The sequence below is a fragment of the Eulemur rufifrons genome, chromosome 16 (assembly GCF_041146395.1).
Source record: "Eulemur rufifrons isolate Redbay chromosome 16, OSU_ERuf_1, whole genome shotgun sequence".
In the NCBI taxonomy this organism is placed as follows: domain Eukaryota; kingdom Metazoa; phylum Chordata; class Mammalia; order Primates; family Lemuridae; genus Eulemur; species Eulemur rufifrons.
Window position 1 is genome coordinate 3,285,940 of NC_090998.1, and position 22,836 is coordinate 3,308,775.

The window sequence follows — 22,836 nt, forward strand, 5'->3', positions numbered from 1 at the left end:
CCTCACCTGCTGCGGGACTACTCAACAGACCCAGGAAAAGGTCAATTCTTACCATCTGCTCTCCTGTACTGAGTGGTGGTATAAGACCTCTTCCAGAGCATGCACCATCCTTTCTTTAAAAATGCAACACATGAGCCAAGGAGAAAGAGCTCAATCTTTCCTTATTTTTATTTCTAAGTCCAAGGTGTTTCATTTTTAACCTACCATTAGAATGTCCAGAGAGCTGGAAGTTGGAGTAGAAGGAGGAGTGGGGGCAGCTAATCTTTCTAATTTATAGATGGCACATGCAATCAAAACTGCATCCAATTTCATTATCCCCGGGTGTCTCAAACCCAAGAGGAAAGGAAAAATTTACTTATGTTTACTGAACATCTACCATGTGCCAAGCACTGTGCTAAGTACTTAACATACATTCTTTCCAAAGCCCATTTTCTCTCCCAAACCTAGTAACACGATGAAATAACCACCACTGAATGGGGATCATCCAAAATGGGTGGGTGGGGGGCATAATCTGTAGTCTCGTTTTAGAGACTTCAAAATGTTAGCATTGTGAACACAAAAAAGAGCCTTAGCTGAGGAACCAGGTCCAAGTTTTGAAACATTCTTTACAAGAGGAACACCCAAATCATGTCTTTCCTATAATTCTGAAATTAACTCATGCTATTTAATACACTATTAAAAAGATTAAAAACGTTTACGACCTGGAGCAAAAGAAAAACTCACTGTAGGGCTAAAACAATCTGGGCCAAATTTCTGACCGAGTAGCACATTTAATAATCAAATATGGAATTTATAATATTCTCTTAAAGGCCCTTCAGCGATATGCTCACAGGAGAAGGCAACCACAACAATGAACTGGCATGTATGTGACCTGGTAATGAGAAGCGGAAGCCTTCCTGCCGGCTGCAGCGATTTATAGTAAGACGTCTTTCTTACCATAAAACTTAACTCATTCTCACCCCTAGGGTACAAGCCATCAACCTAAATGATTGTCTATGCAGCAAACTGTCAGATGGGACCAAATTAACATTGGTGTCCTGATATTTAAATGCCATTCTCTCCATTTCACACACACACACAAAAAAAAACAGAAACAAAAACACCGTCCACAGTTCACTTACATTCCTCTGCATTAACCCGTTTCATCCAAACTACAATTAACGTCTGCACTGAACCTCAACATGAAAAGAATATGAATGTGGTTTTGTATTCTTGGAAATAAATACTTTGTCTGCATTCAGACCCAGGAGAGAAATCAGCCAAGATATAGGTCCATGTCGCTCACTGGGATGAGGTACAGAGGCCCTGCCTGAGGGGTCTGGCAGACCCCTTCCTTCCAGCAAACACTTGTGAAAGAGCTGATGAAGCCAGAAACCTGCAAAGCTGAGGCTCTCGCTACATCGGGCTTTCTGCCAACACCAGGCAAGCCACGGACCTGTGTAGGGCTCCTCAAGGTGATTTTCAAACCTAATCTCCAGCGTACCACGGAGACCTCCAACAGCGCTACCACCTTGCAAGGCAGCGAGGGAAGGGGGCGGCCCTTAGGTAAGTGCCGTGCGAGGCTGCCATCACCTCACCCACTCACCTCCGCCACCAAAAACTAAAGAAGCATTTCAGGGCTCTCTCGAGGCCACCTGCCATGACGGCCTCAGCAGCCCTCACTCACGGCGCACGCCAGGCTCCACACCCGGCCACCAAGACGGGGCTTCCCGGGGGCCGGGCTCGGGCGGCAGGACGGACGTCGGACCTCGGTCCAGCCGAGCCGTCTCTGCCCCGCCCCAGAAGCCTCCCAGCCCCCCGAGCCCCAGCCACTCCGACCCTGACCCCGACAAGAAGTGGGAGCCCACCTCGGCTGCCCCGGCGCCAGCCTGCCCGGGAACTCGGGGACCCGCCCGCCATACCCGACCGCACGTCCAAGCCCTGAGGTCAAGGACAGGGCCGGCGAAGGCCGCGCGCCCGGAGGGGCTTGCTCGCGCCGTGCCCGCCAGCGAGCGGGCTGGAAGCGGCCGCCAGAAGGAGGCGCCAGGTGCTCACGGCCGCCGGGGCGGGAGGGCTTCACCCACATGTTGGCGCGGCGGTCGCCGGCTCCGCAGCCGCCCGTGGAAGCCAGCCGGGCCCGGAGCCCCGCGCTCGGGGAGCTGGGGGAATTCGGCTCCTCATGGGCGGTTGGGCTGGCCGCGAACCCGAACCCCCGTCCTCACCTCCGCCTCATGCTGTTGTGTCCCCTCGGCGCTGGCGTCCCTTGGCCGGCCCGGGCCGCCCAGCCCCGCTCCGGGACCCGCAGCCCCGCAGCCCCGCAGCCCCGGCGCGCCAGCCCGCAGGGTCCGGCACGGGCAACGGCAGGAGCAGCGGCGCCGCCGCCAGTGGCTGGGCGGGCACATGGAAGGGCGGGGGCTGCGGCCCTCCAGGCCCGACCACGGGACCCGGGCCTCGGGGGCGGGCGATCTCAGTGAGCCTCTGGGACCGGCACGTGGATCCGGTCCTCAGGGACCCCATTGCTACGCGCAGGCTCAGATTTTCCAGAATCTCATGGATCGTATGCATAACCTAAAGAAATAAGCTGTCGCCACGCCCTTCCTCCTCTCCGGCCCCCGCTCGGTCTATATGGTACAGTCCACTGAGCGCCGCCGGGATGAGACAGGGAAGAGTTGATTGGTTGGGAGTCTTGGAAGGGGGCGAGAAGCCACACGAAATGGCCAATGGAGAAACACGGTGGGCATAGCAAATCCTGCCAGATGGAGAGAAGAGAGGAGGCGTTTAAAGGGGACTTGCTTGTTGCGCTGTAGCCTCCAGAAAACAAAACTAGGACTTTCTTCCTCACCCTATCCAGATGGGAAACAAAGAGATTAAGGAAACTTCAAATGTTTGGAGGAGGGAGCTAAAAGAAAATATAGAGAGAATTGAACCAGATATATCTGCATGACCTTGAGTAGGTAATGCCAACTCAGCCTCAGCTTCCTCATCTAGTCCAATGAGGATATTGGACTACAGTTGATCTCCGATGGCCCTTCTCATATTTTGTGATCCTATCATCCTTTGCATAGGATTACTAATATCTTCATGTCTTCTTCAATTTGGGGCATGAACCACCATCTTAAAGAACTTTGGCTGAAAGTAGACTTTCTGACACCAAATCCTGTATAGCGACAATATCAACCCCACTTTTTGTAAAGCCAAATCCAACATTCTTTCTGGGTCCCTCATCTCTTGAAGAAGAGCATTCTTCTTAGATGTAGAGACCGCCCCCCAACCCCAGTATCTCAAAATTTCTACTCAACCAAGAGACACCTCTTCTTCTTCCTTCTCCCTTCCTCCTCATAATCAGACAAAGCTTCAATTAATAATTCATTGGCCTGTTGAACTGTTCAGCATTCCTGCGTTCAGCAACAAATCCCACTGGTCACCCCTCATTAGAGCTGCTAAAGTGCTTGTCCCTATCTGAAGTCTGTAACACACCCTTCAGCTATGCATGGCCAATTGTGCTTGCAGGCACACTACATGTCAAATTTAAGATCATCCAAACACTCCTTGAGAGCCTAGTCTCTATTTTAGAGCTTCACACAGGGCAGCTAGGCTTACATTTGGGCTATCAAGCTTCAGACCAACTCCACCTTCTTTATTTCAGAATCTTCCCACCTCTCAACATCTGGTCACCCCACCCCCACTCAACCTGCTTGCACCTTGTATAAGGTGTTTGGGACACCCTTTCTTATAGCTCCACTCCCAACCAGAAAACTCATTTTTCAACTATAATCCAAAGAGTTCCAGAAAGTCCAGTTCCTCCACAAAGCCTTCTCAGATTGATTACCAAAGGCTGCCAGCTTATAGAGCTCCCATTTCTACACTGTGTCTGCCCCACCATAACCCCAATTTTCCATGCTCTCTGTCCCAACATACATTTCTTATTGACATATTTCCATCTCTCACTGGAGCACAGCAGCAGCTTACATTTATTAAGGGCTTACTATGTGCTAGGTACTGTTGGGAAGTGCTTTGCATGCATTATTTCATTTCACCCTCATGTCAACTCTGTGGAGTTCCATTATTATTCTAAGGCTTACAGAAGCTGATTTGCCCAAGTGCAAACAGAGGTCTTACTCTAGTGCCCACCCTCGTAATCCCACAATGCAATGCTATCTCCAATTTCTTGAGAATCTACTGCATTCCATACAAAAGATAATGTCATACACTTACATCATGTTTTACATTGATTTCTACACCTACAATATCATTTCAGCTTCAAAACAATCATGAGAGGAGAGTTAGTAGTCATTTGTTTACAGACAAGGAAGGAAACTACAGCTCAGAGAGGATGACCAGTTTGGCTAAGGGAACAGGCTGGTAAATCATGGTGCCTGGTTTTCCAAGTTGTACGTTCTTTCCACTGCAGTCTCTGCTGGCTGAGTGAAAGCAACCTTTTTACATGTAACAACAAGAGAACAATTATAAGCAACAAGAAAACAAATACAAAATAGCAAAAGCTATCCCATGGCATTCAGGGAGTGTGGCACAAGAAGCGCTTACAATTGGGGCAGAAAGCAAGTCAAGGAAGACCTATGAAGAGTGAGAAGCACTGTGGACTTCTTTTTAGTGGTTTGTTGTGTATATGCTTTCAATGAGATTGTGTCTTTGACATATCTGGAAATTCAATAGCAAAGGGCCACAAAACTGCTCCCCCATAGCCTGGAGTGGAGCTAGAGTCAGCCCCATGTCCATGAGGAAGGGACTTCTGTGTGCAGCACTGCTGTCAACCAATTGGGGGGAAGTTCTCAATCTGCTGTTCAGTAAAATATCCTGCTCCACTGGCATTGGAACACAGCCCTGAAAATACAGGCTGGGCTAATGATTTCATTCTTTTTAAACTCACAGGGGTGGACATGCTAGTAAAATTGTGTGGGAACAGCAAACGTTTAATATTGATTAAGAAGCCTGAGCGAGGTAATTCTGAAGCCAATACTTCTGAGTTGCTCTTTGCCTCGCCTAGCTCCGGGCAACCCATCTGGTTAATTCTCACTCCCATAGCTCTCCTGTCTCTTCTCATACCCAGGAGCTCTAAAATGTCTCTGCTTATCTGACTGCTTTATTTATGCATTCAAACGTTTATTGAGCACCCACTATGAGCAAAGAACTGTCAGGTTGTGTGGGGTTATCCTGACGGATCACACATGAAGCGTGTACCTACCAAGTGGATGGGGTGATAAACATCAGACCCATGTCAGTGAGGAAGGATTCAGCCTGAGCTCCTCAGAAAGTGCATGACAGGATCCCATCTTCTTTGAAATGTACAAGCTCATGTTGGAATGTCCTGTCCCCTAGTAGGAGAAGGAGCGTTGGATTGAGTTCTAGAAAAGGGATGGGGTCGGGGGGCATGGGTGGTGTACTGGGGAGAAAGGTGGAGAGGTTGAGGGTACCAAAAATAAGTGGACATGTATCAAACAGTAGGGAGAATAATCTAATGTCAATCCACAATTTGGCCATTAGAAGACTTGTGGTGTATTCTGTCTTATTTTTAAGAAAAAAATATTTTCTGACTTCAAAATAATACATGTTTATTGTAGAAGAATTTTTTAAATAGAGGAAAGTACAAAAAAATAAAAATTGCCCATGACCTTACCAGCATGTCATTGTTGCTTTTTTGATACATATGTTTTCCTGTATTTTTTCTGTGTACATGTGTATGTACCTTCTTTTTTTGTATGTATCTTTTTAACAAAATTTGACCAAAATGCTTTGCAATCTACTTTTCTATTTGATAGGCTAGGAATTTTCCCATGCCACTATATATTGTTCTAAAATATGATTTTAAATAGCTTCATCACATGGCAATACCTTAAGTTAGCCAAGACTCAATTTTTAGTCATTATTTCCAATCTTTCATTATTATGTGTAACTTCAAGGATTGCCTATATATGTACATATTTATGATTCTTTCCTAATATTTCTAGAAGTAGAATTGCTTGGTCAAAGGGTATGCACATTTTTAAAATGTCTCACATATATTGCCAAATCGTCTTTCAGGAAGTTTACACCAGTTTATGTTCCCACCAGCGATAGACAAACAATTTGTCTGAACTCTCACCAATCCCGAGCATTTCTCTCCTTTTGTAATCCTTGCCAATTTTACAGATGAAAAAAGTTATCTCAATGTTTTAATTATTATAGTGTACTGAGGAATTCACCCTTCCCCGTTCCCAGTTTGGGTGTGGTTTTGTTGGGATTGACCATAGCCCTCTCTGGACTTGACATGGGATGCAGGTAGCTCTGGGAGCTACTGGCAGCCATCGTGGGCCACGAGGGCAGAGCCAGCCCTAAGGAGAGGAGTTGAGAAATGGAGAGAGGGAAAGTTGGGTCTGCTCAGATCTGTGAGCCCTTGAGTTAAGTCTCATGGGAAGCCAGTTAGGTGAGACAATAAATTCCCTCTTTCTTTCTTTCTTTTTTTTTTTTTTAAACTTAAACCAGTTTGGGTCAGCTTTCTGTCACTAGCTAGCAAAGCAAAGAATGATGACTGAGACACTTGCTGTGAATGGATTCCACGGTCCAACGGGAACTCAGTCCATCCCTTCCAAGCATTCCAAATATTACACCCATGCCTGCCACCAGCTCTGATTACCATGCCCCCCAGGGGTGTTCAGCTTTAAGGTATCTCCAGGGAACTCCCAAGCCATGTGTAGCATAATGGCTCCCAGGATGCCCTGGATAGGCTCAGAAGCCCATCCCATCCTCCTGTGGGAGAACGGAGTCCAGAAGGAGGAACAGGGAGGTCTGATTCGATTCCTGGGCTGTATTCATTGTCATATGGACGGACTGAAGACATGGGATATGAAAGGCTTGATGTTCTTGCCCCTCTTCTATGCTGAGGGACTGGTTTGGGACCAACTCAGACTTCCAGAGGAAAGATAAGGGCATCCATGGATTGGGATGTCCCAGAGCTGGAAGATGACATCCTGGGTTCTGGGGTTGATCTCTAGGCTAACATCTCACAGTGAGGGGGGAAAAATTCGATATATATTTTACTTTTTAACTAATTACAGACTGATTTGCAAGTTTTTACTCTGCCAGGAGGAAGGAAATTAAATGCAACTTGACAAAATTGCAAATCTACTTCTGCATTTTTCATAACACCATAGCAAAAGCTTGGGAGGTGTTTCCCCCAACTCATTGGCATATATATGTTCTGTAGTAGCCAGAAATTCTATGCCGTGAAAGCAGGCAAAAACAAGATGGCAATATGTGAAAGAAATCTCTAGTCACCAAAGACATTGGAAAATAAAATCTAGAACCACCGCATCATAACCATCATCAAAACAGAGATTCCTATGGCCCTGCTGTAACTGGTAGGAAGATCCTTCCCTAAGCCCATTTAGACTGAGTTCTTGAATATCTCTAGTAAACACAACTAATTTTGCCAATGGGATTTTTCTGGACCTATATCTTCATATGCAGCTACATCTAAGAAAAATTTACCAACAAAAATCTCATATATGATAGATGTACACACACACACACTCTGTAGGACTTAGATTCTTTGAGCACAAGCCTTAGGACTCTGTGCCCTGCATCAGAGAGGACTAAATGCTATAGAGCTGCAGAACTAAAACAAGTAAATTCACCCTAGTGATTGGTTCCTTTTGCAGTGAGGCAGGGAAGAAACTATCAGTCTTTCCAATTTTACCTTCCTCCACTGCTCAGACATATTGCTCTTCAAAATAAAATCATTAGCTTCAAAATTACATGTGGCAAAAGTCAAGTTCAGCCCAACTGAATATGACTTACTTTACACAGCGCTGTTTTCAATTGTGAAAGAAAAAAGAACAGAGGGAAAGGATTGAGGGAAGGGAAGGGAGGAAGAGAAAAGGTGAAAACATATGATACTGCACATTTAGGATATAGAATAGTGATAGAAGATGCCCTGATAAAGCCTCAGAATGGACCTAACAAACTCAAAATCACTGGCATACAAATTCGCATTTTCAAATTTAAGAGAAGACACATCCAAGGGGCTCAACCTTCTGTGGGGAAGGGTAGGATGTCAAACATTCCTTTGTCCTCTGATTAGTGAGGGCATACACAGGACCCCAGAGATCAATCTTTCTCTTTGTTCCCATTTGAGATTGTGTGAACTTCTGTTTGATTCGAATCTCTGATTCTTTTTCATTCATTCCTCCCTGGGTGTCTGTGATGGGCAAGGCACTTGTCTGGGTGCTGAGAGCTGTACCAACAACAATTAGACATAGGTCCTGACCTCAAGTAGCTAACAATAGTACAGGGAAAGTGAGACATGCAATAGAGAGTCTTTGTGTGGTGGAAATTGCTATCTCCTGAGCCTGAGAAGACTTCCATCTCAGGGATAAGTTTAATGGAAGAGCCGGTATGCGAGTGTTCCCTCAAAAGAAAAATAGGATTTCATCCTGGGGAGATGAAAAAAGCTATTCCAAGAAGAGAGCCTCCTTTTTCCTTGTCCTCGTTCCCACTTGCAGAGAAGGGGCAGAGTTCCTACCCTCCTTTAGGAATTCTTCAGGAGAAGCACTTCACTGCCTCAGGGAGGAGGTGGCTTGGAGGGTTAGAAAGAGTATTTGGAAGGGTAAATTCTAACATGTTAACATCTAGATGAATAGAGGCATGGGTGGGGATGTGGGTGTTTTGAATTATCTTCTTTTTGTTTATTTGTGCTTTTTCATTTTGGGAGAAGATGGAGTATGGAACACACTTTCGTAATAAGAAAAAAATAAGCATAATTTTAAAACACCAGCCCCACCCCCCCCCCCAAAAAAAAGAGTAAAAAGAGAAGGGATGGAGAAGAACATCCCTATCTCTTTCAGATTGAATGGTCTTTTCCGTCCTCTGACCACCCCCTGATCCTAGGTCTTCAGTGCTGCCTTTGCCCTGCCTGGAAACCCCGCTACACGCAACAAGAAAAGCACTGTGCCTCCAGGGAGTGTATCACAGCACACTCATTGACTTTAACAATCAACACTGTAACTGACAAGTATGCAGAGAGATAAAGCCTCTAAGACAGTCTAGGCCCCTGGGGCCAGATGTTTCTAACCCTACGGAGATGAGAAGTTACTTTTATTTCCTGGAAAGCTTGAATTTTGGGCAATGAAAGCCCTAAGGAGAGAGTGGACAGAAGGCAGCTGACGATCACTGGTGGAGCCAGGGCAGAGCTGCCACTGCTGACTCCACGCCCCTGCCCGCTGGAAGGTCTTTAAACACTGGAGGGGGAAGGGAGGGGCAGGCGGAGCTAAGGCTAGGCAATGGCAGCCGCCTAAAGTTCTACCATGGAAGCTGAGCTTTCCTACCCCTGGATCACTAATGGGTGTCACATATTGATGCCCTCAGCTCCCAGAGCCGCCAGGTGGGCCAGAGCCTCCCAATCAGCCTCCTCCTGCAGGAGCACCTTGTCAGTTCACCCCATGTATCGTAACAGGACACACATACAGAGAGCACAGAAATAGGATTTCTAGATGCACTGTTACACTGTAATTTACTGGTCTGGAACTGCCACCTTGCAGGAGGTGATGTGAAAACACCACCAACCAAAGCAAGTATTTACGGAGCCACTTTGTGCTCGGTCCTGGGCAGGGATGTCTGACTGTGTCAGCTGTGCGGTGGCCATCTGCAGCTTTTGCCCACCCAGCACACAGGCCCTCTTGCTTGGCAGCACGACATACGTCTTCTACTGTGGGAACTCTTTCCACCGCTGCCTGCAGGCCCGGTGGGCACGTGCACCAAGGCACCTTGCTCTCCATCCATGAGGCAGGTGGCACATGGCCCAGCCTTGTCCTGTCTGACCTCTCTTCCTGGGAATTCAAGTGTTAAGCAGAGAGACACAGAACTGAAAGTAAGCAGAGCTGATCCACCCATTCAAGAATACCCCAAAGAGGGAAACCAGTTGTCCCTCTATCCTCTGGCTCCCCTTAGCTCCCTGGGTCCTCATCCTTCCCAAGACCTTTCCTAGTTTACTTTTTGTTCATTTATGTCAGCTAATTCATATCCTTTTAATAAATTTCTTCCACCCTTCCCTAAAATTAGCCCTACAGTCTATGTTTCTGTTGTTTGCAACCAAAAAAACCCCAGAGGTATAAGCTCTAATCCTCTTAAGAACCTCATTTTCTGTCATTATCCCTATTTCAATATAAGGTAGTTGAGCTTCAGAGAAGTTAAAAAATTTGCCCAAGGTCACATAGCTAACGAGTGCCACAGCTGGAATTTGAACGCAAGTCTGTCTGACATGGGGACATGACAAGAGCATGGGTTTTGTTGTGAGGGCAAGATGAGTTCAAATCCCCACTTCTCTGCTTTCTACGTAAAATCCCTGGTCATGTTAATGTCTCTGAATGGCAGTAACTCTCTAAATCAGAAAAAATGGGAATAACAATGTTCATTTCACAGAGCTGTCGAGGGTTGACGAAAATGCTATATATGAAAGGACCTGGCCTAGAGTATGTGCTTAATAAATATTAACGCTCCTTCCCTAAAAATTAAAATTATTATATCTGCATAGTAAATTAAACAACATAATTGACATTCTGTTTAATTCAAAGATTACTGATTCAGAGTTGATCCAAGTACAATCTCTCTTTATCTGTCTCCCTCCCTCTCCACGCACACACACACAAAGTTTTGTTCATGGGAGTTTCCTTCATACCCCTGTCCCCACACCCTCATTACTTTTTTTTTAGACAGTCTTGCTCTGTTGCCCAGGCTAGAGTGCAGTGGCGTGATCATCCCTCACAGCAACCTCAAACTCCTGAGCTCAGGCAATCCTCCTGCTTCAGCCTCCCAAGTAGCTAGGACTATAGGCACACACCACCACACCTGGCTAACTAACTGTCCTATTTTTAGTAGAGATGGGGTCTCTCTCTTGCTCAGGCTGGTCTCAAACTCCTGGCCTCAAGTGATCCTCTCACTTCAGCCTCCCAAAGCGCTAGAATTACAGTGAGCCATTGTGCCTGGCCCCTCATTACTTTTTTAAACTTAGACATTTCCTGGTGTCTTGCCTGTGAAAGGCCTACCAGAGAATTCAGATGCCCTTAGGAAAAGAGCACAGGATGTGCATAGATATTGGCACACTCTAAACCTCCATCCAGCCTGCCTCAGGAGAAGGAATAGAGTAAGAATTTTCATTCCTCTTAAGGATGGTGACAGTGAAGCACAGACACTACATGTTTGTCTCCAGGTTATATAGCAAACCAAAGGTTAAGGAGGACCCAGGAACTATATACTAGGCCATTTGATCTGAAAATACCAGAGCCTGGAAGAATAAGAACAGGTTTTCCAAGTTGTTGGTTTTGCTCCTGCCCCCACCTTCTTCTTTCCCCTTCCCTCTTTCCCACTTGAAAAGAAAAAGCTACATCATTTAAACATCCACATTAGGCAAATTTCTAAGAAAGTTTCCCTGGAGCTCTGTTCATTACACACTTGTCTTTCCCCTAAGAGTTGTGACCTACTTAAAATGTTCTTACAGTTCTCTTAATGGGGGAGAAAAAAAGTTCCCAAAGATGTGTTCTCTATGCTGGAAAAATTAAAGTCCCCTTAAAACACAGTTACAGTGAAAGTGTTATTTGTACTAAGATTTCTGATGCTTCTTCAGAGATAAATTCAGGTTTTCCCAAGACTGTGGTTGTGAAAAGTACAACTAAAAGGTGGTCCTGGACATTTAGTCAGTCAGTAGATTCACAAACTACTTGCCACAAGCAAGGACTTTATCCAAGTTAACATTAGCTTGGAGCAACAGTGACAGAAAATCCACATAGTTTTGATTTATTCAACATAATTGTGACTCTCCAATGTTTCTGATTTCTAGCACCAAGGAAACAACATTCTACATTGTAATATGTAATATCTGGGATTTCTCCTCTCCTCCTCTATATTCATTTCTTCTAATCTTGAAGGTTTTATTTGAGGGATCTTTGTTGTTGAATGACAATATGACAACAGCAAACAAATTCTGCAAACTTAAGACTCATCTCTAATCCATCACTTTAGCACAGCTACTTGCAGGTACGTGTTGTCTTCCACAGGCAAACAGATTATTTACATTACAAACATGATTGGCTTGCTATTCTGTATTCTACTATTGTTCATTTAATCATAAATATTTTATATTTCTTTCTACATGTCTCTAGATTTAGGCTTTGGTTGTGAATGCAAAATATTCCATTGTACTTATATCCCACAATTTTTTAAACTGTTCCTATAATATTGGATATTTCAGCTATTTCTATTTTCTTCTATTATAACCAACACAGTAGAGGATATTTTTTATGCATTTGGAATTTTAAAAGTTAACTAACTTTATTGATAGAAATTCCTGGATATAGTAATTTTATGGCTTTTCCTGTATATCATTATGTTGCATTCTCCCCAAATTTTACCAATTTATAATGCAACCCATAATAAACACTGCAATTTTACTACAACCTCAAATGCATTATATGTTTTGGCTTTTAAAAATTGTTAATCATTAGCAAGAAATAATACAGTATCATGGTGTTGCTGTAATTTGCACTTTTTTTTTTTTTGTGACAGACTCACTCTATCACTCCAGCTAGAGTGCAGTGATGTTGTTACAGCTCACCGCAACCTCAAACTCCTGGGCTCAGGGGATCTTCCCATCTCAGCCTCCCAAGTAGGTGGGACTAAAGGTACACAGTACCACGCCCAGCTAATTTTTCTATTTTTTGTAGAGACGGAGTCTCGATATGTTGCTCAGGCTGGTTTCCAACTCCTGGCCTCAAGTGATCCGCCCGGCTTGGCCTCCCAAAGTGCTAGGATTATAGGTGTGAGCCACTGTACCTGGCCCATAATTTGCACTTTTGATTACAGTCAATAATGAACACATCTGTTTTTGCTCATTGCATTTCCTCATATGGATGAAGTTCTTTTCACGGACTATGAATTTACCCATGGACTTTTTTCCCTCTCCAGTCAGGTTTATTGAGATTTATTCACATATTATAAAATTTATTCTTTTTGGTATACAGTTCTATGACTTTTAAATATACAGTTATAGAACAGTCCTATCATCCTGAAAAGTCACCTTGTATCCTTTTGTAGTCAAGTTCTCCTGTATACATCCAGCTTTTGGCAATGGCTCCTCTGTTTTCTTTCCCAATAGTTTTGTCTTTTTCCAGAATGTTATGTAAATGGAATTTTACACAGTAGGTTGTAATGCATGGAATTATAATGATTTTTAAAATTTTTTAAATGATTTTTTCTTTCCACAGTATTCAAAATGCTTTATCATAGGTTGGCTCAATATCAAAAGAGCAGTACAGCGTAGGAGGAACAGAAGGTATAACTCTACCTTACAACTTATTTTCCTGTACCACCGCACCAAGAAAAAGGCCATATGGAGCTGGGCCTTCCAAAGACCCAAGTCAATACTTAAGTCTCTCTGCTTCTCCCTCTTCCACACCCCCACAGCTCTTCTTTTCTGAAATGGATTCTTTGTTTAACACATTAAGTGCCCTGCGAGTTGTATTTAACTCATTGCTAGTTTTGAGCCCAGGGCCTCATGAAGCGTGTGTAACTCACACATTTCTTCACCTTGGGAGCCGAGACAGCTATTTTTCAAGTTGTGTATAACTCACACACAGAAAACAATAGAAAATAACAAATTTTTCATTAAATTAGAAAGGATCATTTTGTTTTTGAAGTTTTTATTCTGTTTTCCCAATAAAACACCGTGGCCCCAAGGAAAAAAAATTTTTTCTAGTGTGGCAGTCAATGTGTTAACAGATAGTAACTTCTAATCTGTAATCTATAATGCAAATATTTCCCCCACTCTGTTTATTTCGTTTCCTGGAAATTTTAAATGTGAATTAAGTTTTCCCCCTCATGGTCTAGGCATAGTGGCTCATGCCTGTAATCCTAGCACACTGGGAGGCCAAGGTGGGAGGATCACTTGAGCTCAGCAGTTCGAGACCAGCCTGAATAAGAGCCAGACCCTATCTCTACTAAAAATAGAAAAATTAGCCAGGCACAGTGGCAAGCACCTGTAGTCCCAGCTATTCTGGAGGCTGAAGCAGGAGGATCACTTGAGCCCAAAAGTTTGAGGTTGCTGTGAGCTAGGCTGACACCAAGGCCCTCTAGCCTGGGCAACAGAGTGAGACTCTGTCTCAAAAAACCAAAAAAAAAAACCAAAAAACAAGTTTTCCCCCTTATGGATTCTTCTATCACTTCAAAATCATCCATTAATCTGAAATATATTGAATTCTATTTTTTGCTAGCTCTTCTAGAATTTGACTTTTTTTTTTTTTTTTTTTTTTGAGACAGAGTCTCACTCTGTTGCCCAGGCTAGAGTGAGTGCCGTGGCGTCAGCCTAGCTCACAGCAACCTCAAACTCCTGAGCTCAAGCGATCCTCCTGTCTCAGCCTCCCGAGTAGCTGGGACTACAGGCTGCGTCACCATGCCCGGCTAATTTTTTCTATATATATTTTTAGCTGTCCATATAATTTCTTTCTATTTTTAGTAGAGATGGGGTCTCGCTCTTTCTCAGGCTGGTCTCGAACTCCTGAGCTCAAACGATCCACCCACCTCGGCCTCCCAGAGTGCTAGGATTACAGGCGTGAGCCACCGCGCCCGGCCGAATTTGACTTTTTAATATTTTATTTTGATTCAATTCTAGTTTCCATCAGTGTTTGCCATAAGGTAATGACTTTAAAAGTTTCTTGAGCATGACCCACAATGAGAAATATATTTCACATCATGACTCAGTGCACACAAACAAAAACGTACATATACAGTACATAAAACTGAAATACAAATTTCAGGACACAAAACTTCCTTTCATTAGATATGATGCTGCACTCACATTTTCTATTCTATTATTCTATTTTTTTCTTTCTAAAATGACCCATCAAACTGATTTCATGACCCACTAATGAGTCACAATCCATAGTTTGAAAAAGTGTAAAATAGGGTTTTATTAAAGCATCACAATCTCTCCATATTCCCACTACGAGTTTAGGTAGTCCCTAGAGATGAACTGACCTACGTGGATTAAGCTAGATCAGCCATTTTCTCCCAGTGGCCTATGAAGTAAATTGCCCTTTTCAGAGGACAGATATTGGTGGTCATAGCGGGGAGAGGGTAATGAAAAATGAGACATGGTTTTGCTGTCCCTGGATTAGCCACCTACTGGACTGGCAGCCTCTGCAGGTTGGCCTGGCCTGCCTCGGGGTGCGGGGGCGGGGTGGAGCAGGCCCAAGGTGACCTGTCAGGAAAGGGTGTTTGGACTGGAAGTAGCAGAAGCCACTGTGAGCCCTCCTTTACGTGGAACCAGTCAGAAGCAGGTCCCGCTCAGCTGACAGTGAAGCATCCACAGTCCAGCTCTGCTGAGTGGGTGCTGGGGAAACTGGGGGAGGCCCAGGTGAAGTGAAAGCTTTGTCTCAGGAGATCATGTGAACTCCAGGAGGGGACACAATAATGTGTGTGTGACTGTGCACAGACTAGAAAAACAGTGACTAAAAGGGAAGGATGGAAGTTGTTATAACTGTTTCAGGTTGCTTGGAGAGAGTAAGTGGGCACAAGGGGAGGGCTTGTGTAGTCAGTACCTGGGAGTGCAGAGCCAAGTGATCAGACGGGGCAGAGTGGGAGAGCTGTGGCCATTCTGCAGTGGGGACATCCCTCCTAGCCACTCCCTGAGGGCCCCTGACACACGAGGATCTGTGATCCACATCAGATGGGTTATATGCTTTTTAAATAACATCTTCATTTCATTTCCTTGCCTGTTAGTGAAATGAATGACAGCCTTGCCCACGGGTTTCTGAAGACATAGTATTAATACTATCATTTATACCTATCTCCCAAGGAGACCTTTCTCTAACCAAAATTTTTTTTTTTTTTTTTTTTTTTTTTTTGAGACAGAGTCTCACTCTGTTGCCCAGGCTAGAGTGAGTGCCGTGGCGTCAGCCTAGCTCACAGCAACCTCAAACTCCTGAGCTCAAGCGATCCTCCTGTCTCAGCCTCCCGAGTAGCTGGGACTACAGGCATGCGTCACCATGCCCGGCTAATTTTTTCTATATATATTTTTAGCTGTCCATATAATTTCTTTCTATTTTTAGTAGAGGTGGGGTCTCGCTCTTGCTCAGGCTGGTCTCGAACTCCTGAGCTCAAACGATCCGCCCACCTCGGCCTCCCAGAGTGCTAGGATTACAGGCGTGAGCCACCGCGCCCGGCCTCTAACCAAAATTAAAGCAAGAGGGTTAGGAAACTGTGCCTGGCAAAGTTCTGGCCCAGGTTGGTAGGTAACGCTTTCTAATGTATTTAAAATTCTAATGTCTCAGGCCCAGAGCTTTAAGGCCTTATCTAAATTCCTGGAGCACCTTAGTCATTGTGGACTTGCTGTGTGGTTTCTGCCTCCCACCTGTTTCACAGCATATATGAATATTCATGAAATAGCTGAATGCATAGAATGCAAGGGTTAGAAGAACCTTTCTGCCCCCCAGTTTGCAATAGTACGTGTGGAGAGGATCTTGCCCTAGTGCTCCAATTTTCAGGGAAAGTAAGTTTCTAGGATTTCCCTTAGGCTTAGGAGGCATTCAAGCCATTGTGAAGGATTTAGGCCTGAGAAGGATAACACTATAATTTCTAGGTGATCTTATTGTTGCCTCCTCCTTCTCTAGATTCTAGAATGACCGCCACATTCCCAACCCCCCCTCTTCTAAGCATCCATTCTCCTTGCAGTGGGTGGGTGGGCGGGGGGCGATTTACACACATGACTCTGGCCAGTATATGCAGACATGAAATCCACAAATCTATAGGGGGCCACAGCTTCCTACTCTACAGACTAGCACAAGTGTGCATTTCCTTTTACCCTTGCTCTGGAACGTACATCAGAGCATTTCATTTAGTGAAAGATCTGTTCAGAGAGAGATGACTCCTCCCTCCTCTGAAGCATCCCCTTCATCCTGAGCTCCTTTGAGCAGCCGAAACCCCTGCCAGCTCTCTTTGCCTACAGCTTCATTCATGAGAGTTACATACCCTGCCCTACAACAGCGGCCTATTTGAGAGGCTAAACTATCACCAAGTTCACCCGGAAAAATGTCTCCTGCTTGATTAGAATGGTAAGCTGCAACCTTAGTTCCTTAGAATCACATGGGAGCTTTACAAAAATCCCAGTGTTTACGCCGTAGCCCAGTTAAGTCAGAGTCTCTGGGGATGGGACCCAGGCATCAGTATTTTCTAAAGCTCCCTAGGTGTTTGTTCCGACATGCAGCCAGGGCCCGCAGCCAACCGAGTACTGCAGGGCCCAGCATTTCAGTCTTCAGTCTGTCTTCCATTTTAACAAAGGCTTCTCGCTTCCCTTGAATCTTTACAACGGTGAAAATTCTAAATAGTTGATCACAGTGCTAGACCAGTAAGAAAGCTTTTTCGGGGGAAGGGAGGAAGTAAGGGGTGAAAGGCCAGGAGAGGACTTGATACACAGAAAGTATTTTGCCATGCAATCATAATCATCCGAGTCCAAAACAAATGCAGGCCTCCAGAAGTCATTTGGCCTTCCCTTTGCTGCCAGGAGGGAACGAGCTTAACCATCCTTTTGTTAAAGCTCCCCAAGAGAAGCGCTCGCGCTGCGCCCGCGGCAGCCGCGCAGACGACTCGGACGCGGCGGGGTCGCCCTCCGGCGTGCGGGGCTGCGCGCGCGAGCGCGGCGCCCTCTCCTGGGGCGGGATGGGCGGCGCTGCCGGCGAACAATCGTGCGGGTGAGCTCATGGGCCGCCTCCGCGAGCTCGCCAGAAAGGACGCTGCCTCGCCAAGAGCCTGCTGGCACTACTCTGACATCTGGCCCGCCACTGGTTTGGCTGGGGACGTTATTTCTTTGACTGCGAGATAGGCACATTAGGAAAACTGGGTGAAAATGGCTGGGAAACTCAGCTCGGCTGCCTCCCCACAGGCTTTGGGGAGTGTTTGTGATGCACGGTGTCCGCACTGGTGGGGTCGCGCGCGGGAACCCAGACAGGGATACGCGGGTGTAGTTCCCACCGGTTAAGACAGTAGTGCGTTTAAAGGGGAATGAAATAGTTCCGAGAAAGAAACCCAAAGATGTCGGAAAGGAAAATGCTTCCCCGTCACAAGCAATTTAAACATGTGATTTTTTTTTAAAGGCATCAATCAAGACACATAACCTTGGCCTTTATGAGATGTGCTCACCCAAAGAAAGGCTGGACGGTACTCACCAATTAGGGCTTCAACCCCGCATCTCCTCCGTAGGGGGCGAGCGCTGCGCTGCCTCTCCAGGGTCGGTCGGTCCTCAGGGCACAGGTGTCGCCGCCACGGCTGCGCACATCCTGGGTGCCGCACACTCCACCTCCAGCCGGAATCCCCCCGGTCGTTAGCGTCGGGAAGCTCCAAGGTCCCCCCCTTTCACCCCTTGTCCCTCCCCGTCCCCCCAGCTCTCTCTCAGGTCTCTCTCAGGAGGTTCACGGTCGACGCAGTGAGGAAGGAACGCGGTCCCGGGTGCCTGCCCCTCTGGTCGGTCGTCACCGCAGCATCTCAGCGGAGGCTGAAGTCAGTGCAGCAGGGCTGGCTGCGGGCTCGGCGCGGTTGCCATGGTAACCGGGAGCGGGCGACTCCCGCGGCTGCCGCTGGGGAAGGCAGTGGAGAAAAGGTAACAGATTAGTGAAGGCGCGCTGGGCTCTCTCCTGGGCAGCTGTTGAACCACCAGGGATCTAAGAGAAGTGGGGCTCCTGGATGGTACCATCCAGAAAGTCTGATCTGGAGGCTCAACCAAAACCAAACCCAAACCATTTCTCCCCCTCCTGGTCTTTTTCCCTTTTTTCCCCTTTCTCAATCCCTACCTCAACACACAAACTAGCACCTTAAGGGCTGGAAATTCCAGCACCATCCTGAAGCCCCTTACCCCGGAGAATCCTGCTAGATACAAGGCTAAACCTCTGCCAGGCTCACCCTTGCAAATACCGCTCCCAGCAGCAGCAGCTCCAGTCCAGGTCTCTGAGGAGCAGGAGAGGGAACCAAGTGTTGGATGTTGAGTCAGTCACTTAATCTCTCCGAATTGTGGTGAAATTCCAGAGAATAAGGGACACGAAGTTGTCTTATAAATGCAAAATGCTGTAAAATGAAGTTGCTATCATTGCTATTACAACAATGGCCTGAAGCTTAGTGCACAGGCCCTGGGGGAAGGCTACCTGTGCCAGAGGCAGCAGGACTCAGAACATGCCCTTCTCAGCCCTCTGAGAAAGGCCCTGCTGCTGGAGCGGGGGGAGTCCTCTCCACACTTCCAAACATCCCCCTGCATTGTCACTGCCCATGGAACTTGAAAGAAATCTACCAGGCACTAAACTAAATTAGATGGATGACAGGATGGATTTGAACAAACTCCTATCAGCATCTGCTTATTATAATCACAGCATTCTAACTAGAGCAGAAAGAAGCCGAGAGATTATTTTGTCTTCAAGGATCATTGGCTTCAGTGTTATGTCCATCTGAAGCTGTGGTTGAAAGCAGATTGACTCCAGTCAACACTCTCAGAAGAGAGCTGGCCCTGGGCTGGTGACACGGTGAGAAGGGGCTCTTGCCTGTCCCAGTTGGTGTTTCCTTAATCAGATCATCATCTGCCTCATTAGTGTTCCCCTCATTTCCATAATGTGAGGAGTGGGACTGCTGGGTGGGCTGAGGCTCAGAGGCAGTCCCTGCTCCTCCTGGGAGGCTTCCCTCATCGCACCACTCCGCGCACTAACTTGCTCCACCTGCAATCCCAAGTGTTTTGCTCCAGCTTTAACACAGGGAAGGGAACACATTTGCACTGAGCTTTAACGATGTGCCTGGGCTTTTCGTGAGCTATTTCACCTAATTCTTTGGTCAGCCTGTAGGATTTTACATCACTGTTTTACAAATTAAGAACCTAAGAGCACAAAGAGTAAGTGACTTGCTTGTGTAAGGTTATGCAGCCAGATAAGCAGCAAAGCTAGAATTTCCACCCCCCACCCCATTCTGTCTGATGCCAAGCTGAAGGCTTGAGGCCATCTGGGTATGGCCCAAGTGGTTCTTGGGGGAAAACTTTCTAGGATCTCCAGAATCTCTGATAATTTCTCCCACCTTTCATTTACTAATTTTATCTATTTGTACTGTTTTATTTTTAAAGAAATAAAATGTTTATTTTAGAAAAATTGAAAAATGTAGAAACATACAGGAATAAAATCATCCCTAAACCTACCACCCTAAGAAAGCCATGATTAATATTCATATTTCCTTTCAGGCCGGGCGCGTTGGCTCACGCCTGTAATCCTAGCACTCTGGGAGGCCGAGGCGGGCGGATTGTTTGAGCTCGGGAGTTTGAGACCAGCCTGAGCAAGAGTGAGACCCCGTCTCTACTGAAAATAGAAAGAAATTATATGGACAGCTAAAAAATATATATATAGAAAAAATTAGCCGGACATGATAGCACATGCCTGTAGTCCCAGCTACTCGGGAGGCTGAGGCAGGAGGATTGCTTGAGCCCAGGAGTTTGAGGTTACTGTGAGCTAGGCTGACGCCACGGCACTCTAGCCCGGGCAACAGAGTGACACTCTGTCTCAAAAAAAAAAAAAAAAAAAACTAAGTTGAGATAAAACTAAATATATCAATATATGTAATTACATCTTGCTTTTTCCTTAAAATAACTTTGTGAAAAATTTTCCTTCTTTTGAGGATTTTTGAAAAACATTATTTTAGCCGGGCATGGTGGCTCACACCTGTAATCCTAGCACTCTGGGAGGCTGAAGCAGGAGGATCACTTGAGGTCAGGAGTTCAAGACCAGCCTTAGCAAGAGCAAGACCCTGTCTCTACTAAAGATAGAAAGAAATTAGCCAGGCAACTAAAAATAGAAAAAAAAAAAAAATTAACCAGGCGTGGTGTTGCATGCCTGTAGTCCCCCAGCTACTAGAGAAGCTGAGACAGTAGGATCACCTGAGCCCAGGAGTTCAAGGTTGCTGTGAGCTAGGCTGATGCCACAGCACTCTAGCCCAGGCAACAGGGCGAGACTGTGTCTCAAAAAAATAAATAAATAAATAAATAAACATTACTTTAAATGCTATATATTTTTATCATATGAATAAATCATAATTTCTCTTTTATTGAATATTTGAGTTATTTCCAATTTTTATTGATTGTAAATAATGGCAATAAAATTTTTCTCTATAATTCTTGCCCATATTTGTGAATATTTCCTTGCAGTTAAGTCCTAGAAGTGGGGTATGGGGTCAAAGGGTATGAACATTTTTGAGACCTTCTAATCCTCCTCTCCAGTGAGGACTTCTGACTCACGGAGCCCCTTCCTCACAAGGCACGCACAGTCCACTCCACTCTCCCACCTCCCTACATCTGCTCTGCCGTTGCCTGGCATTTGGCATTCAAGTTTATCTCACAAACCTTTTGCTAAGCTAGGGTTAGTTCTTTGTAGTTGTTTGCTTGTTTTACTCAGAGAAACTCAGTATCTCCTTTATTACTTTAAAATCCTCTATAAGCAAGAAATGAATGAAGCCAGGCGTGGTGGCTCACACCTGTAATCCTAGCACTCTGGGAGGCTGAGGCGGGAGGATCACTTGAGGTCAGGAGTTCCAGACCAGTGTGAGTGAAAGCAAGACCCCATCTCTACTAAAAATAGAAAAACTTAGCCAGGCATGATGGCGCGTAGCTGTAGTCCCAGTTACTCAGGAGGCTGAGGCAGGAGGATCGCTTGAGCCCAGGAGTTTGAGGTTGCTGTGAGCTAGGCTGATGCCATGGCACTCTAGCCTGGGCAACAGAGCAAGACTCTGTTTCAAAAAAAAAAAAAAAGAATGAATGAACACTAGGCCTTAGGGAGGAAAAATGTGAGAGAGAAGTGGTAAGCTTCCCAGGGTCAGTAAAAAGTGCTGGAACTTGGAGCTCATTTGGTGTTGACTCTAGTGACAGCCTCAGCCCACCCCTGCTATAGGAAAGCTGCCCTTGATTTCTCTCTGATCCTCACATTTTTATTTCACTGTTTACCATTGGTCAGGTGATTAGGTAAATTAAAAAGCATTGTCAGAGAGGGTTGGGCTCGGATGGGCAGGGTGGGGGAGACTTAGAAAAGCAGCTACACCTTTCAAAGGTTGGAGATAAGGTGGCATGACATCACTGACAGTCACCAAGGTGAAATGAAGCCTATTGCTGGCTTTTTTCTTCCTTTGGAGAAGATGGCAAAGGAGGGAGGATTCGTAGAGAAGAGACAGAGGCAACACCGACCCTGGAATCTCTGCAAGCCTTTTAGGCATTTGTTATTTCCCCACTGAGAAAGCTAAGTGTGACAAGGAGAAAAGGGGATCTAGTCTTTTTAACTATTTAAAAAGGTAGCTTCTAAAACCAGATCAGGCCAAAAGGTTTTTGCTCTCTACTAAAGGGCTAAAAGCTGCTGCAAAATTAATGAGAGTGGATATAACATGGTAATAGACTTTTCATAAAATCTCTCATTGAGTGAATTTCTGGATATTAAAAAGTGTTTAGCATGGGTTTCATTAAAGTGAGTATAAGACTCATATTTCATCAAGTAGTTTTAGACAGCATACTGAACTTAGGAATTGAATTTATTGCAATGAAATTGACAAAATGCCTGTAAATCTTTGCAGCTTTTCTCCCCCACAAACTAGAGCTATGCAAACGTTGAATGTCTAATTATGAATGAAATTATCCACCATGTTGTTTTCAGAGTTTAATTAATTTAAGAGAATGCCTGAGGTTTCTCTCAGTTGAAATCCATATATTTGGACACAGAACATTTACTTGACCGCTTTATGCCATAAGGGGAAGGGGTCAGTACATTCTTTTTACTACTTCCCAATCTTTTCATTTGAATGTGTATAAGATGTATTGAAATT

General features: G+C 45.4%; 1 protein-coding gene across 1 annotated transcript in view; it reads right to left on the minus strand.

Moving 5' to 3' along the window:
• The window catches only part of MICAL3 (microtubule associated monooxygenase, calponin and LIM domain containing 3), a 185,428-nt gene extending 183,115 nt beyond the window's left edge, over positions 1-2,313 (minus strand). Inside the window, exon 1 of the mRNA XM_069490679.1 lies at positions 2,202-2,313. The gene's annotated coding sequence lies outside the window, so the exon portion shown is untranslated. The remainder of the gene's footprint in view (positions 1-2,201) is intronic.
• Between the last annotated feature and the right edge of the window lie 20,523 nt (positions 2,314-22,836).